Here is an 18,256-nt window from a genome sequence, read left to right on the forward strand (position 1 = left end):
TAGCTTTGGCGTAGCTCTGATAGATTTCCAGGCGAGACGGATGACACCGAATTCAACGCCGGAATTCTGTGCTGACATCATCGTTGAGAGATTGACATCTGTGACCTCTGGCAGGAGGTCTTTTTAAGACCTCTTTTTAATGATTTGGATTAAGCGATTTGAAGTTTGGTTCGTTTTGCTTAGTGCAGGAACTAGTTCGCTGCGACTGGATTGTTCCTGTGTAATTTTTTCATTGCCTGGATTATGAGATGCGATGATGAGAAGGCTGATTCGTGTGCATACTATATGTGCATGAATTTCATTGCAATGATGTTGCATTATAAATTTGATTCGAAGTGGTTGTGTTTGATGATACGGATCTTTATGGAAACTTCGATGAATATTTCGACTGTGACTGATGATTTTAAGTGCGAGGCAATCGTTGCGGTCTTTTTCTTAAGTTTCTATTATAATAAAAACTAAATAGTTTCAATTATAATAGATTTTTTATGTATAGAAATTTAAATAGAAGATTACATTTTTATAGATTTTAGATCGGAGTCTATCACAATGAATTTTTCTTTTAATACATTTTTATACAAATATAGATAATCAAATATAGATAAATATATATTATACAAATATAGATAAATTTGATAATCTTAATAAATCTACATTAATCTAAATTAATCTAAATTAATCTATTTTTAACAGATATATTGTTTATATTTATCTCACTGAACTGATCTCAGTAAAAAAATTCCTTTCTATCTATTTTCTCCAAATTCATCAGCAAAAATTCGTCGAAAATTCGCCTAAACGAATCCCCGATCTACCCAGAGCACGAACGATCGTCCAAGAATCGGAAAAATGCCAGAAAAATCGAGCCCCGACGAAGAAGCCACCAAGCTGTTCGAGAGATAACGATTCGACGCGCGCGGATGCCGGCATCTCTCGAGGACGCATCCGCAGAAAAATACATCAAAGTTTCCGTTTCGTGTTCCGAAGGCAAAGGACGATTCGGATTAAACGGCCCGGCCCCGTCCGGTGGAAGCGGCGCGTTCGCTGTCGGCGCTGATAGTGCCCGTTAAAAGTTATGAGTCACGTTCCGCGCGGAAGCGAATGCTACTTGTTAAGAAGCTTTGTCGGAGGGATAAGGAATTAGCGAAGTTGCAACGCTACAAAGGCTAATTCGCCGCGCGGCTAATAGTACGTCCGGCCAGCGTTCGTTTTCTCGTTCGCCGTCATTTTCTTGCTCGGCCGCGGGCCGCGCCGCGCCGCGCCGCCTGCCTCCGCAAGGGCCATTTAGTTAATGAGCATCCGATACCAATTATTTACGGTCGGGGCCATGTGACCGGCATGATAATGGCCGAGCGAGCGGACGGGCGACGCCGTGGACGGCGACGCCGACGATCCCCGACGTCGTTGCACACGTGCCGACGATACGTTAAGCCCGGCCCGGTTACTGTCTCCGCCGGCAGTTTTATGGGCCGGGCTTGACATGCCCGGCACGTAGGGACTTACCACGACCGACACTGATCGGCGGAATTACAATGCGCCTGGTAAATCGAAGAACACGGTTTAAAGAGTACAGATGGCCCCGGCTGACGTTTATCATCGGTCCTGTTCCGCGACGTTTCGTTGATTCCGACCGACGGAAACACCACCTCCTCCTCCTCCTCCTCCTCCTCCCTGCCCCTACGAACGCTGTAAACCGAGTTCAGCTTTTACATTCCGACGGCTTTAGTACGCCGCGACTCTGTCGCCGAAACCTCGCGTTGCTGTTCGATACGATTTTATTATCGATCTTTCGTGTATTTTATGGACACGGTGCACGATATTGTTCGACGCCGCGATTTTCTGTCACGTCGAATGATGCAGTTCACGGTTGAGTTGGCGGAGTTGTTTCGTTGACGAATGTGTAAATGGTGCACTGGCGCTTTAATTGTCATTTAGATCGAATTTGTAAATGGTGGACTTTGGTGGAAATTGAGTTAGAATTGAAATTAAAATTGAGTCGAAATTGAAATTGCACTGAAATTAAAATTGAGTTGATATTGAAATTGAATTGGAATTGAATTGAAATTGAATTGGAATTGAATTGAAATTGAATTGGAATTGAATTGGAATTGACTTGAAATTGAATTGATATTGAAGTGAAAACGAAATTGAATTGATATTAAAACTGAAGCGAAATTAAAATTGAATTGAACTTAGTATCGAGTCGAAATTAAAATTGAATCGAAATAAAAATTGCACTGAAATTAAAATTGAGTTGAAAATGTAATTGAAATTGAAATTGAATTGAATTGAATTGAATTGAAATTGAAATTGAATTGATATTGAATTGAAAACGAAATTGAATTGATATTAAAATTAAATCGAAATTAAAGTTGAATTGATATTAAAATTATATAAATCGAAATTGAAGTTGTGTGTGTGTGTGTGTGTGAATCGAAGTTAAAATTGAATCGAAATTAAAATTGTGTCGAAGTTAAAATTGAGTCGAAATTAAAATTGAATCGAAATGAGAGATAATTTGTCCCTTTTTCCCGAGAACAGTGTTGAATCGCGAATAATACACAACTTTTGCAATTCAAGCGGCGTCACAACTAACCGTGTTTCATCGACAATTGATAATTTCAAAAATTTGCGTTCCATCCGCAATTTTGTATTTTATCGGTCCCATCAATATCAATAATTTTGTACTTTAATTGGTCCCATTCGAGAGGGAAACAGCAGAAAATCTGTATTTTCATCGAAGTAACATCAATAGAGCTGAATTCTATTCAGAGTCCACAAATGAAACGAAAGTCTATTATTCGACAAATAATTCCTTTTCATCGCGAATCCGACGATGAATAAAACCGACGATATTCGGTATTCGTTAAAAGAAGAGATTTTCGCGAAACATTTCTCTTAAACTTTCCAAACATTTCTCTGCAGATTCATCGATCCTCGCGAAGGACAACAAATTCTCACGAAAGTTTCTCTCGATTCTCTGTTCGTATAAAAAAAAGAAAGCTCCGTCGTATTCTAAATTGTCGAATTAATTCGCGTATCACCGAAAGCAAAAAGAAAACGATATTAGGCAATACCATTTTCATCGGGCGAATTTCGAGCGTCGGCACGGAACGCGGAGGCTCGGTTTTAGTGGAAACGTCCGATCGGAGTTTTTGTGTATTTTATATCTTCTGGAGGCAAGTGGAAGCGCGGCCGAACACTTATGGAAGGCTGTATACCCGGAATTTATTTTATTCTCGGCGTTATAGACGCGCCGAGAGCTCCGTGCTGGATAAGAAATTTCCTGCAAGACGGCGGCGTTGCCGCTTTCTGGAGCAGTGCCTCGGAGATTTTGGCGGGCTCCTCGCAAAAATTACATCGTTTCCGCGGAAAGATATGCCGAGCCTTATGAAATTCGAACACTCGAGGACAACGAGTAGTTTCGGAAATCAAAAAATTGCTCGCGGACATCGCGAATTAAGTCACTCGACGCTGGAACTGCCGACGCTAATATTCATTGCGAGACTAATATTTATTGTTTTATAACAGCTGCAATAATATTCGATTCTCCTAAACTTCGTACGATTTCTATTGTAATGAATAAACAATTTAGAATTATAAAAAATAATAGGTACATTTTTATAATTTCAGGAATCATGAGAGAAACAATTAGGGACCAATCATTTCAGCTTCTTTGTTTCAGTGTTAAAAGATATCGCAAAAATATACTTGCAGTTAATTCTCAATTAATTTACGTAGCAGTTAATTGCTTCACAGTACAAAATATAATATTTATTAAGCCTTTTGACTCCGAGGCACCTTTACAATTCCAAGATAACTTTTATTTTATCGAAGCTCAGATTTAAGAAATTGTTCAAAGTTTAACTATCGTATGAGTCGCAAGACTCAATTCCAGATGCACAAAATGCACTTTGTCACATAAAATAGAGACTCTACAAGTCAGAGAAATTATTTCAGATTTACGGTTAAAATGTTTTCGCCTGCAAAGGGTTAAAATCGCCTAGATTCGTCCCTGAAACAAAAACCTGCGACGATCCGACGAAACAAATTCCCTGATAATTGTTCTATTATATTCAAATAATTATATAGTATTATAATAATTATAATAATTCGAATAATCTTCGCGTCGACGCAACAATTTATAATTATAACAATTGTTACAATAATTACGCACATCACGTTACGTAACAACGTACGCATATCGCAAACTGTTTCAAAAAGTCAAACGAACCGTTTACAAACGAACATTAAAAAAAAAAGTAAAAAAACACGGCCCAAAAGAACCAAAAAAAGCGTACGAATAAAACAGTCGATAAAAAGCGACGAGTTCCGCGCGTGCTAGGTATTTAAATATGGCGGCGCGCGATGCCTAGAAGTTCGCCGGAATGAAAATGAAATTGCAGCCGGTTAGGTTTGCCGAAGCTCGTGAGCAGCGAACTTTCGCTCACACAAGCTGCGCGAGTATGAAGAACTTAATTATGAAGTTTAGGGACAGGCCCCGCCCCGGCTTAATACACAATTCTTCCGGATTAAGCGTATCTCTGTTCCGACACGGCGGGGAGCAACGCCGGCGGATCGGGCCTCCGAACTTTTTACGGCAATTTAATTTGCTTTCTTGATAATATCGCGCACGAAACGGGCGCGGAGGGGACGGCGGCTGGGAGGGAAAGGGGTAGAAGAGCATCATCGTCCGCCGGCGGAAACCGCGGCGGGGTTCGTAACGCGCGCACGTATCCGGAATACAGAACGCGGAAAGAGTAATATCGGGAATCATGGCGGACGAGGGCTGGTTGGCTGGCTGGTTTTCTCCGGAAATCATTGAAGATCTTTGCTCAGTCGTTCATGAGATTGCAACGCGTGTTACGGAGGGTCGGCCGTTCTCTCGCCCTGTCCCCTCCCCGAGGAGGAATATAAACCGGCTCGTTTCGTGCCAGCCAATTCGCTGTTTACGAGTGACGTTCCGTATTTCGATCGGGAAGTCAATTACGCTTATATTCGCATAATCGCGACGCCGCGCGCTCTTTACGCCCGGCATCCAATTATTCTCGTTTACCGAGTTGTTAAGCGACTGCCGCGGCGATCGAAGACGCGCCCCCCTGGTCTTTATTATCGGGCTCGAGAGGCGTCCGCGATAAATCGAGCAATCGATTCTGCGTCGGATCGAGTTTCTTCGCGAGTTATTGTTATTGTACTAGGACCGCGGCGGCTGCTTTGCGCGGGATACAAGTTTTTCCGTTGGAAAAAACGCTGGAGTTGCGTGAAAATTCTGCCCTCCCGTGGCCGGGTACGTTTCGACCCGGTGCCGTTTAACTCGTTTACTTGATTATTATTATACTAGGACCGCGGCGGCTCCTTCGCGTGGAATACAAGTTTTCCCATTGGAAAAAAAGGCAACGTTGGTTGCGTAAAAATTCTGCCCTCCCGTGGCCGGGTACGTTTTGACCCGGAGCCGTTTAACTCGTTTACTTGATTATTATTATACTAGGACCGCGGCGGCTCCTTCGCGTGGAATACAAGTTTTTCCATTGGAAAAAAAAGGCAACGTTGGTTGCGTAAAAATTCTGCCCTCCCGTGGCCGGGTACGTTTTGACCCGGAGCCGTTTAACTCGTTTACTTGAGTAGACAATCTTCCGGGAATTGAATCGAATAAATTATAGTAGGAATTAGGAATTATATTAGGATTATTATTAGAGGAACGAGAGAAGAACTTTTGAGGAAAAAATATCTTTAAAAATATGTCAGGAAAAATTGCTGAACGATGCTCGGAATTGTTGTAAACATCGTCGACGGTGTAGCTGCGAAAACGGTCCGTCTTTCGAGGGTCGACGATAATTAATACATGATGATAGTAATGATAGAAATGCTACAGTATTACTTTTTCTCTTTAATTATTTTTTTGTATGTCTCCATTGTTCTGCGTTTCGTTGGTTCACTTTGTTCTTTTCGGCTTCAATCCGACAGCAACGAAGCCACGCCAATTATACTACGAAATCTCGTACAAAAGAGAAAACTACGAGCTGGAAAATTATCCGAATTTTCGGCAGCGATGATTAAACCGCGGATCTTTTGGGCGGAATAAAAATCGTTCGCGCTAATTGCGAGACACGAAAGCCACGTGACAGCCATTTGTTTCGTTTACGAATCGAATTAAAATCAAAAGAAATTAAAAAAGAACGAAATAGACGTAATAAATGTTTACGCGGCTTTCGTATCGCGCAATTAACGCGGACGATTTTTATTCCGCCGAAAGATCTACGGTTTTATTGTTGCTAACGAAAGTTCCAATCATTTTACTGACCAATCGAAAATGACCATTTCAGTCAATAGAAAATAAAGCAATTGTTTCTCTTTTTAAATTCTTTCGATGTCCTTATCGGACCTGTTATTGCACCTAATCATTCTTCCCATAACTGCATAAGGTCCGTGGTCCAGCGACATTCATTGCGCTATCAAATCCCAGCGAATGCACTCCCACAACACGGAGATACAAAGTCAGGAACAAGCTTCCTGGAATCGTTGGCTCGAGATAAAAAAAAAAGTTCAGTCGATCCCGAGAGCGCGACACTGGCAACGTCCAGCGGACACCCACACCTGATATCTAACCCCGAAAACCTGTCGACGTCGCTCGCTCGCGCGTTTATCCGTTCCGCTTTGCCGACCTGTTCGCCTCATCGTTCGTTAAAATCTCGACCACGAGACCCGACGCGTCCTGGACGCACGCGATGCTCTCGCGGTCGCCACTTCGACAAACGTCGAACGAAAACAAGGGGAAAAAAGGCGCTCTGCGGAAAGCGGGAAGAGACAACAAGAGAGAGAGAGAGAGAGAGAGAGAGAGAGAGAGCAGAGCGAGAAAAATAGAGATAGTGAGTGATATATATATATAGACAGCGAGATAAAGCAAGAGAGGAGAGCGAAAAAAAGGAGAGAGCGAGAAAAATAGAGAGAGAGAGAGAGAGCAAGAGAGAACGAGAGAGGAGAGCAGGAAATATTGAGAGAGCGAAAAAAATAGGAGAGAGCGAGAGAGGAGAGCAGGAAATATTGAGAGAGCGAGAGAAATGGAGAGAGAGCGAGAGAGGAGAGCGAGAAAAATAGGAGAGACCGAGAGAGTAAAGCGAGAAAAATAGGAGAGGCCGAAAGAGTAAAGCGAGATAAATAAAGCGAGAAAACGAGAGAAAGTAAGAATGGAGAGCGAGAAATATCGAGAGAGCGAGAGAGAAGTGCAAGAAAAATGGAGAGAGCGAGAGAGAGCAAGACAGCGAGCGAGAGCCAAATAAAAGAGCAAAAAAATATAGAGAGAGAGCGAGAGAGCCGGAGTGCGCGAGAGTGTCAGAGAGAGGGCGAGGCGATCGAAAACAAAGAGAGAAGAGATTTTTCCGTGAAAAGAGGAGACGGGGGTTTCGCGCGGTGCGGCGCGGCGCGGGCCATCGTGCATGCACGTTTTCCCGTGCGATTTCCGGTCCCACCCGATATCAGCGGTGTGCTTCGGTGAACGATGGCCTCTCACAATGGACAGAGAAGCTGTATGTCTGTCTCTCCGCGGCTGAAAAATACCAAGTTCTCTGGCCGGGCAGCACTCGGATCGGGGCCCGGCGCGGCGCGGCAGTCCTACGGTATTCCGAGTGGCTGCATTTGGCAGCGGTCGACAGGGGCGTTTGAGCGATTCGGTTTATTTTCGGGTCAAGTTTTCGCCCGACCGCTTCGCAATCAACCGCCGCATTGTCCATCGGACAATACATTCGCTGCGACGACCGGCCTCGACGTCCACACCGTCCACGTAGGAATTCGACGTACCCCGTGCCGCCAGCCACCTGGAACCCAGACCCCTTCTCGTCCGTCCGTCCCCCCTCGGGGATGGGGGCAGGGGGCGCTACGTTCGTCAGATGTCGTATTTTCACCGGGATTTTTTTCAATTCGATTTAACCGACGACGCGTCTCCCCGCGTCCTCTCCTGTCGCCAATGAGTCTTTGACTCTCGGCGCACGCTTGATTTTCATACGGCTTTGCCGAGCTTCCGCGTTCCCTTTTCAAGACTCCAAGGTAACAGGGTCCTTGTTTTGGTCTTTTATTGCGATTTTCGAACTCGCCCGAGATTTCTCTCTTTTTATTTCGAGCGGTGCTCTCGATAAAGAATATTCGGAAAGAATAATTTTTTGGTTTGATCTTTGCGAGAGAATCCGTTTCGTTGGATTTTTGCGAGAGAATATTTTTAGTTAGACCCTTCTGAAATATTACTTTTAGCTGGACCTTTGCGAAAGAATATATATTTTTAGTTAGATTTTTGCGAGAGAATATTTTTAGTTAGATTTTTGTGGAACAGTGTTTCTAAGTTGGATCTTTGTGAAAGAATATTTTTAGTTAGACCTTTCTGGAATAATACTTTTAATTTGACCTTTGTGAAATATAATTTTTAGTTAGATTCTTCCGAGAGAATATTTTTAGTTATATTTTTGCGAGAGAATATTTTTTATTCGATTTTTATGGTACAGTATTTTCAAGTTAGATCTTTCTGAAAAAATATTTTTAGTTAGATCTTTCCGAAACAATATTTTCAATCAAACTCTTGTGAATAAACATATATCTTCGCTTAGATCTCTGTGAAAGAACACTTCTACTCAAATTTCTGAATATCTTTCGTCGGATCTTTGCCCGCCGTTTCGACTCAAGTCGCGCGCCCAAAGGATTACCGAAGATCGTCGAAACAAGGAAACGAATTCACGGATTTCGAATGAAAAAGCGAAGGAACCGGACGATTCATAGGGCGGTCTGACTAATGGCGTTTCCATTCCGTGTAACACACTCGACGAGCATCGAGTTAGGGGAACAAGGACGACCGGACATTGACGAATTGTACCGAAATGAATCGTATATCGTTGAACAGTGGAAGATTTGTGTTACGAGTTGATACGCGCCGCAGATACAGGCGATGATACCGCCGGATGACGAGGTATAAATTTTATCCGGCCACTTTGCGGCGTGTGTGCTGGGTCCAGCGAGCGACGGGCCAATATCAAAACTCGGAATGATTCAACGGCACACATCTCGACTAGAGACTGTCAACAAAATCGGACGCGCCGCGTCCGCCGGTTTTCCGTCGGTCTTGCGGAAAAGAATTTCCTTGTATTTTCGTTCAATCTCTTCGAGTGTGCGAACCGAACGCCGGGAAAATTGATGGAACATTTCCCATAGACGATGAAATTCAACGCGCTCTATCTCGTAATACATTTGCACGTGGAAATCACACCTGGACGCGCGACGTTATGTAAAATATTATTTTAGACAACACGTTATTTCATTCGATAATTTATCTCCGCGATCGCTTCGAAAATTGTTGATTTTACTTTATGATCGACTGAAAACATTATTCGAGATTGCCAGATTTTAATGCGATTGTGAAATTCTTGGAAATTATACAGGATGTCGCGATAATGTCTCGCAATCTGGGAGAGGATGATTTCTGAGGTGATTTGAAGCAACTTTTTCCTTAGCGAAAATGCGATCCGCGGCTTCGTTTACGAGTTATTAACGAAAAACGGTGACCAATGAGACGCGAGATCAGCCTGGCGGGAGGCGCGGCCGTGAGGCGGCTGAGCCAATGAACGCTACTGGGCCTCGACCGCTCGTTGGCTCGGTCGTCTCGCGTCTCATTGGTCACCGTTTTTCGTTAATAACTCGTAAACGAAGCCGCGGATTGCATTTTCGCTAAGGAGAAAGTTGCTTCGAGTAACCCCAGGAACCTCTCATTTCTGGATTGCGAGACATCGTTGAATTTTTTGGTGATTTGAGCAATTTTAAATGACAAAATTGAACAAAGTGTGAACACGGTTTTTTAACATAAGATTATTAATATGCGCTTTTTAATATTTGTGCCGCATCCGAAGGAACCTGGGCCTTTTATTTCAAATTATAATTGTTGCAAATAATTTAGTGAAACGATTTTTCAAGAAATTCTCAGCTATTAATTTAGTAAAATAATTACTAGAAAAAAAAGCGGCGGTAAATACAGCGTTAAAATAAAATAAACTTCACCTCACTTGTGCAACAAAATTAATATTCGTTCCTGGAGAACTTGAAGCTTCGCGTTTGACAAAATATCAGCAAGTCATTATTAACGAAACAAATGAGAACGAATAAACGTCCCGTTCGAAAGCCACTCGGCGTCGAGTCCGGCGACCATAAAATTCCAATAAATTGTGATAAATTATTCTCACACCGGGGAGTCTTTTCCGTATCGCGAGGTTATTGGGCCGGGTTCCGATCGTCGTACCGACAAATTCGTGGAACCGTTCGCAAAAAAAAAAATAGCCGAAAGAACAGGACGTTTCGCGCTCGTGCGCGCGCGCGCGCTGATCGCCGGCGCGCCGACAAAGTACAAACGCAAACAGCGCGGCGGAAAAAACATCGGCAGCAGCCCCCCTTTCAATTAAATGAAATTATTTGTGGCGAAGGTAGGAAGAGAGTTCTACAAGTAAACAACTAAAAGTAATTTCGTTTCGGTCCGGGAGCACCGCTCTCCGTGAAAAAGCTCAATAAACCGTTGGTTACACAGCGAAACCGCCGGCCCGCGAAGGGTTAATTTAAACTGCGCCGTTGCCATGCCGGAAAGAATGGCGAATTGCTCATCGGTGCAGCTAATAACTTTCGAGGGGATAACTTTCGACGCCTTAGCTCCAGGGGAGAGATAGAGAGAGAGAGAGAGAGAGCGAGAGAGAGGAGAAGCGGGGTGTATGTGGAGGAGCGGAACGCCGGAGGAGACCCCGCGCGGAACATGCAGTGCCGGGGCTTTGGCGCAGGATGAGGATTTAGTATGTAAGGCACGTGTTCGCATCTGCCTTTATGAACGTTTCCCGCGATTCCGCCGTTTCGTCCTCGTTCTCAGGCAACCTTGCTCGCCGCGCGCCACAGCTTCGAGCTGGTCCCAGGGTTTCGAGATTAAGGGCGTCGCCGATCATATTAAGGCCGGAAATATCTCATCCGCCTCCTTATCCGGCCCCGCTTTCCGACCCACCCCGTAAACTCGCTTGCTCGCTCTCGCTCGCTCGCTCGCGTTTGTTCCACATAAATTACAAGGGACTTTCCTCCGGCATGCGGCGATGCTCGGTGTGTACGCAGCTTTAATACCGCGAGAGGATCGCCCGAACTTCCTATGTCGTCCCCGGACGACCCGACGGTTTACGAGACGCCCGGGTAAACGGATTTTAACGGGATCAGCCTTGCTCGACGACCTTGTAATTGATCCGCGGATGACTCCGCTCGAGGAACGCTTCTCTGGTCGACGTTTCTTTCTCTTTCGTGCTCTTTTTATCTTAGTTCTTCTTTCTTTTTTCTTTTTCTTCTCTTTTTTCTCTTCTCTTTTTCTTCTAGTTTTTCTTTTTCTTCAACTTCCTCCTCCTTTTTCTTGTTGTGTTTTTCTACATTCTTTTCCTTTTTTTTCTTGAGCTTATTCTTTTTCTTTTCCTTTTTTTCTTGAGCTTATTCTTTTTCTTTTCCTTTTTTTTTCTTGAGCTTATTCTTTTCCTTTTCCTTTTTTCTTGAGCTTATTCTTTTTCTTTTCCTTTTTTCTTTCTCTTGTTCTTTTTCTTTTGCTTTTCCTTTTTTATTTTCCTCCTTCCCTTTCTTTTCCCTTTCTTTTCCCTTTCATTTTCTTTTTTCTTCTTCTTTTTCCTCTCGCTTTTCCTTTTCGTTTCCATCTTCTTTTCCTTTTCTTCTTCTTCTTTCTCTGTCTATTTTTCTTTTTTTTTTAGGGCGTGTCGTTGCGACAGGAATATATTATAATATTATTTTTTATTCATCATTATTAATTACACGTTTTGTGATAGATTGTTAAACACGAAATGCATAGATTTTATAGTAAAATTATAGAACGAAGTATGCATTTCATATTTAATGTAATCATCAACGTAATCACCGATGCAATCATCAATGTAATCATTTAATGTAATCATATGCCATAATCATCAATGTCAAACGTTCGTTTCTAACTGAATTTCGGCAGCTATTTTATGTTGCTTCATACAAATTACTTCGATTTTAGCGACTGTAATCGTAATATCTGTTGCAACGAACGTCGTCAGTCTTAGTGATCGCGACGTGTCATGGTGGAGCGTTAGGCTGTGACAGTCATTGAAGTTTATACAGTGGAACGCTGTCGAGGGACACACTCTCTCTCTCTCTCTCTCGAAGTTGCTGATCGGGATCGCTCGAATCAACACAGATCAGAGTAGCTCCGGTTAGATAGCACGGATAATCTCGGAGTAGTCTATATCGATTTGCATGACCGATCAAGCAAGCAGCGGACTCTGTTTGTCCTTGTTATGCCGGCGATTCGATTGTACTTTTCCGAAATATTGTTAGCTTCTCCGAATAATACCGGCCTGATCGATCTTTCTTTTTGCTTTCTCGAACGTGCATTCGACGTCGAACATCTTTTTTATATCTATCGCAATTTCTCTGCATTTCTATGCAGAATGTTATACTTACGGAATTATACTTACAATTATACAATTATATAATCATACATACAATTATACTTACAATTATACAATTATACTTACAATTATACAATTATACTTACAATTATACAATTATACTTACAAGTATACAATTATACTTACAATTATACAATTATACAATTCTATACTTGAAAATTTGAAATATATACTTGAAAAATTTGGAAACTATTTCAAATACATATTTGAAAAATTTAAAAACCATTTCGAATACGTATTTGAAAAATTCGGAAATGATTTCGAATACGTATTTGAAAAATTCGGAAACGATTTCGAATACGTATTCGAAAAATTCGAAGACGATTTCGAATACATAATTGAATCATTCGAAGACGATTTCAAATACGTATTCGACTCGCGTGCGACTGCTCGAAACGTCGACTTACGATCGTCATCAAATATTCCGATTCCTTTCTATCAAGAAGAAAAAGAGAAAGAAGAGAAAAGAAAATAGTCATTGCGAATGAAATCCGCGCGGATCATCGAAGTATCAGGCCGCGCGACGGTACGGGAGCATCGACGTCCGTAGCAGGACAATGAAAGTTGCCTGGGGAGAGATAGGGTTTCCATCGGTCTCCCAAAGAATTCCAGCGAATTCCCGTTGGGGCGTAGCGGGGGGCCCGGGGAGGGCAGCCAATAGGGAAAAAGGTCGCAGCAATCGGTCGCGATCGGGATTGTTCGCGAGTTACCGAGTTCGAGTCAAGATTAATGTTAACTTCGCCGTAGGAGTTAATAAGTCCGAGACCGATAAATCCCGCTAACTCCTTCTCTCACGGCCTCTCCCCGTTTCTCTCTGGCCCATCGGCGTCTCCCTCCTCTCCTCTCCCTCCGCCGATTCTTCCCCGTTGGCGGCTCCGTTCGTTCGGGCTGCTCCATTACGGTTCCCCGTTCCCGGCCGTTCGCTTTCGCGCCCTCCCGAACCGCGTCCCGGGGCTTTGAGAAACTCGAAAAGTTTCGCGGCGAGAAAAAGCTGGCCGTATCAGGTAAGAAGCTCCGTTCCAAGAGTCCTTTCCAGGATCATTTCCTGCAGGAATCCGAGCCCTTTTTGTTGCGATTACTTGCGTCGAATAGTTTTCCCATTACGGATCCCCGCCCGGGAACACCATTTACTGCGCCCCGCCGGCAAAGTGGCCGCCCCTGTTCCCTTATTCCCGCTCGCGACCAGGTAATCGGCACACCCCCGCGATACCATGCCTCCCGCGTATTTATGTTAATCGCCGACGCGATTCTTTATCTCTTCTCGCGAGAGTTCCTTGAAAGGGCGGCTTCGCTCGGCTCGTCGATTCGACGGGGCAACGTCGAGTCGTCGGGACGATATTGCGATAAAAATGCGTCGTTGGCCAAGAGAGGGGCGGCGGAATTTTTGCGCGGGTGTGGACGATGCTAATTCGAGTTTACTAAAATAATAAGGGTTGATCGTTGCTCGTCCACGCATCGTCGCCTTCGGCGCTTCGCTGCGAGTTTAATACGCGTCGCACTATCCTATAAAAAATATGTATTTATAGAGAAAAGTCCGAGGAATACGATAGTATTTTTTGCGGATTTTTAGAGACGCGACCTCGAGCCTGTAATTAAAAGATAAGAATTTGTTTATAATTTTGAACGTTGCGAAAACGATTTCTCAATCGGATCAAAATTTACTTAGAAAGCTGTATCTTTTCTAGGTAAACCTAAAAAAGCTGCGTCTCGATACGATCGATGGTTTCCGAGATAAAAATTCCTAAGTACAACCCATTTTCGCGAAACATTTTCTTTTATTGAAAAGTAAACGAAACGAAAGAATGAGATGTTTTAAGAATCAAAATTTAGCACGGATTGAAAGTGTCTAATTTTGTGTTCAGTCTCATCAAAATTATTCTGAAGACGTACGAAATTTTATTTCATTTCAGGATCTCGTTAAAAAATTTGCTGCAAGGCTCGAATAATCGATAAATAATTTACAGGAAAATCTACAGTAATGTCTCCCTAATCGTCGCCCAAGTTATGCACTATAATAGACAATTTGGGAAGAGGAGACGCGATTATTCGAGCCTTGCGGCTCGATTTTTAGAATTACCGATTATCAATAACTATAAAAACGAGCTGCAAGGCTCGAATAATCGTATCTCCTCTCCCCAAATTGTCCACTTTTGTGGAAAATCCGAGCGTCAGTTAGAGAGACATTACCGTATCATGTACAATTATGCTCGTCATGTACGATATGTTGCACATAATTTCCCGCTGATTTCGTCACGCTGACTCGAAATTCGGTGGCAAAATTGATCCGATCGATCGAAAACTCATCGATTCGATCGAAGAAAGCTCGAAAGCGAGAGAACCAAACGTGATTTCGCAAAACTATCCTTGCTTCGGCCTTCGTGTCTGTAAACCGAGCAACGGGGAACAACGTCGTTCGCTCGCTTAGGACAACCAATGAAGGGGGTAAGAGGTCGCGATTTCACGGTCTCGTCGGCGACGGCGCGGGGGAAACGCGAGGGGGGAGCGGGGACGCGTAAACTGGAAACGCGGGTGTTAGAGCAGGGGCCAGAAATTACAAACTCCGTGGAAAGTTCCGTCTACGGGAGTTCGACGGCCTTAATAAGCTGCGCGTTGGCTCGCACAGTTTTTCCGAAGAAATTTTACACGGCGTCGGAACGGCAGTTGCCAGCGTCGGAGAGGAAATGGCGCGGAAACGCCCCCGCCGCGGCCTCTCGCAAACGAAAAGAAGGGAAAAGAAACAGCGCGACGCGACGACGCGGCATTTATTAAATTAAACGTCAGCTTCCCTGACAGGGCTTTTCCAGACAGTCCTCCTTCTCAGCGGCAGCCAACTTCCGTTCTACTTCTTCTCGGCCGAAACCCGAGCGGCTGACCGTGTCGCGCCATTGTTTCCGCGCGATTCCCGGTTCTCGCGGCGCGTCCTTATTGCATTTTTAACTGTTGCACGAGCTTACCGCGCCAGATCGTGGCCGATTTTACGGCGAACTGCGCCCTCGAATTACCGATTCGATCGTGTACGAGACGAGGAGAAATTGTTGCTCCGAAGAAATAAAGCGTTAATTATTTCGAAGAAATAAAGTGTTAATTATTCTGAAGGAATAAAGTATTTATTATTTCGAAGAAATAAATTAGAAAGGGAGAGGAAGTATATTTATATAAATAAGGTATTAATTATTTCGAAAAAATAAATTAGAAAGGGAGAGGAAGTATATTTATATAAATAAAGTATTAATTATTTCGAAGAAATAAATTAGGAAGGAAAGGAAATATATTTATACAAATAAAGTATCGAAATAATTAATACTTAATTAATATTTATATTACATGTGTAATAATATATATAATATATATTTATATTACTTAATTAATATTTTAATAATTCTGTAGACGCCGAACGATTGTGTATCAACGTTAAAAAATTTGTCGAACGTCGAAAGTATCACCAGCGAATGTGAGAATTAAGGGCGCGCGTCTGACCATTGCTAGTCGCGACTACTTGAACCGATGTCTTGAACGTTGCAACTAGACCGCGAATTTCAATGCGAAATAAATATCGTCCGCATAAATTGCAAAGCATAGAAGAAACAAAATGAGTAAAATCAATTCTTCCTTTAATCACCGTAACTGTTTAAGAATACTAGCAACAAAATAATAGCAATAAATTACAATAATATAGTAGCAATAAATTGCTTTCCTCCTCTACGCTCTTTAAAATTGTAATTGCCCAATTTCGCCACGGACGCATCAAATTAATTATAACTAACTATATCAGCGTTATCTGCACAGAATTTGGCGTCGGTGAAGCCGACGTTGTCTCGACGGTATCAGTCCCAATCGTTTTGACCAGCAAACGATTAGCGCGACTAGACGATTAGACGAGCACGATTTCGCAAATCGACGCGCGTTCGGCCGTCGTTAATGGAACGAAGCGTTTCGAGCCGATACAGAAAATCGTCGGAGACACGCGGCAGCGCGTGAACGCGGACGAGGAATCGGGGCCAGGTATATCGCGCACGTGGGCACAGTTACGGGGGGAAAAGACGTGAGCGAGGAGAGAGCCGGCGAAGAAACTTTCTTCATTTTTCGCCGCGCCTCGATCGGGAGCAAAGTTTCCACTGAAATATCGGGAGAATCAATCGCCGGCACGAGTGGCCCCGATCGAACAGCTTTTTCCACGCTTTCCCGTCCCCGTGGCTCCGCGCGAGAGAGGTAACGACCGAGTTTCGATAGTTGCCGTCGCCCGTCGACGTTCCATACTTTCCCCCAAAAATTTCACTGTCCGATTAAGCCCCTCGCGATATTACGTTTCGCTGATCAGTTTTCTTTTTCTGCACGCCGTTCCGACGTCTCGTGAACCTGCGAAAGGAGAACGGCGTACGCATTTTCACGGGAATTAGGGGAAGTTCGAGAAACCCTCTGTTTCCAGCTGAATCGTCCGGCAATTTTATTCGTTCGTTTCTTTTTTCTTTATTTATTTGTATTGGGCAGGAGGAAAGTGCGATTAGAAGGGAAGGAGTGCGCGCAGAAATTCAAAACGTCGATTAAACGATCTGATTAAAATTGAAATTACCGTAATTTTGATCCCCTAGTCGCGACTGTTTTCGCACGTAAGTTGACATAATTTGGCATAATCGAATTTTATATTTCACGTATAACTTATTTATCTTTAATTTTATGTTTTTATAGTTCGTGTGACTCTCTGCTAGGTTTTTTTATTATTACTTTCTCTTGCTGTAATTTGGCGTTTTGCCAAATTTGTCAATTAGAACATTAAACGTATCGGACTTGTTTAATAATAGACGATGCCACTTTAAATCGATTTATTATTATTTTATATATTATCATAAAATATATTTATATATTATTATCAAATATATTTTTATATATATATTATTCCCAATTTCTTATTATTTTATATATTATTATCAAATCTATTTATATATATTATTATTCCCTATTCCTTATTATTTTATGTATTATTATAAAATATATTTATGTATTATTATAAAATATATTTATATATTATTATCAAATATATTTTGATATATTATTATTCCCCATTTCGTATTTTCCCTTTCACGATTTTATTATTACTATTATTGTTATTATACGCTTGACTGGACCCAATAATTAACTAAGAGCGTACAATAATAGTTCGCTCGAGTCGCCCGCGTGGCAGATTGATATTTTTTCATGGCGCCACCTGACACCCATCGGTTTCTATATGTATACATACATACCACGTGTTTCGTCTTCGCCTCGGCATAGAAACGGAGGAAACGGAAAATCGAAAGTGCTTCACCGCCATTTCCGGCGGGCCGCACTCACGGACGCCTCTAGCCGAGCCGAGCTGAGCGGAGCCGAGCGGAGCCGGAGCGGAGCGGAGCCGTACCTCCGGCGTTGCTGTCGAATGCAAAAAAGGAGAATGAAATATCGCGTCTGCGGGCACGACGCGTGAAATTCTTCCTTCGAAAATAGCTTCGATATATACGGGGCCGGCCCTCGGTTTCCATATACAGTTGTAAATCCTTTCGATTTAGGTGCCACCCACCGAAAATAACAATTTTTCTTGCCAAATAAACCGCGCCTGTTTGTCTTCCCCGCATTTTATCCGCCGATCCGTTCGTGCAATCGAGCCCCCGTAATTGTCCAACTTTTTGATATACTTCTCCTAGCCTCGCTTCTCCAGCATTTTTATTTGTTATATTTTCCTCTTGCTATCGTTCGATCGATTTAATCGTTCTTTCAAATTGCAGGCTATTAAAAAT

At 42.9% G+C, this 18,256-nt stretch overlaps 1 protein-coding gene across 6 annotated transcripts in view; it reads left to right on the top strand.

Annotated features, from left to right (window-relative positions):
- The window catches only part of LOC117219778 (agrin), an 846,148-nt gene that overhangs the window by 305,489 nt on the left and 522,403 nt on the right, over positions 1-18,256 (top strand). The gene's annotated exons all lie outside the window — the stretch shown is intronic.

Source organism: Megalopta genalis, chromosome 5 (genome assembly GCF_051020955.1).
Source record: "Megalopta genalis isolate 19385.01 chromosome 5, iyMegGena1_principal, whole genome shotgun sequence".
Classification (NCBI taxonomy): Eukaryota; Metazoa; Arthropoda; class Insecta; order Hymenoptera; family Halictidae; genus Megalopta; species Megalopta genalis.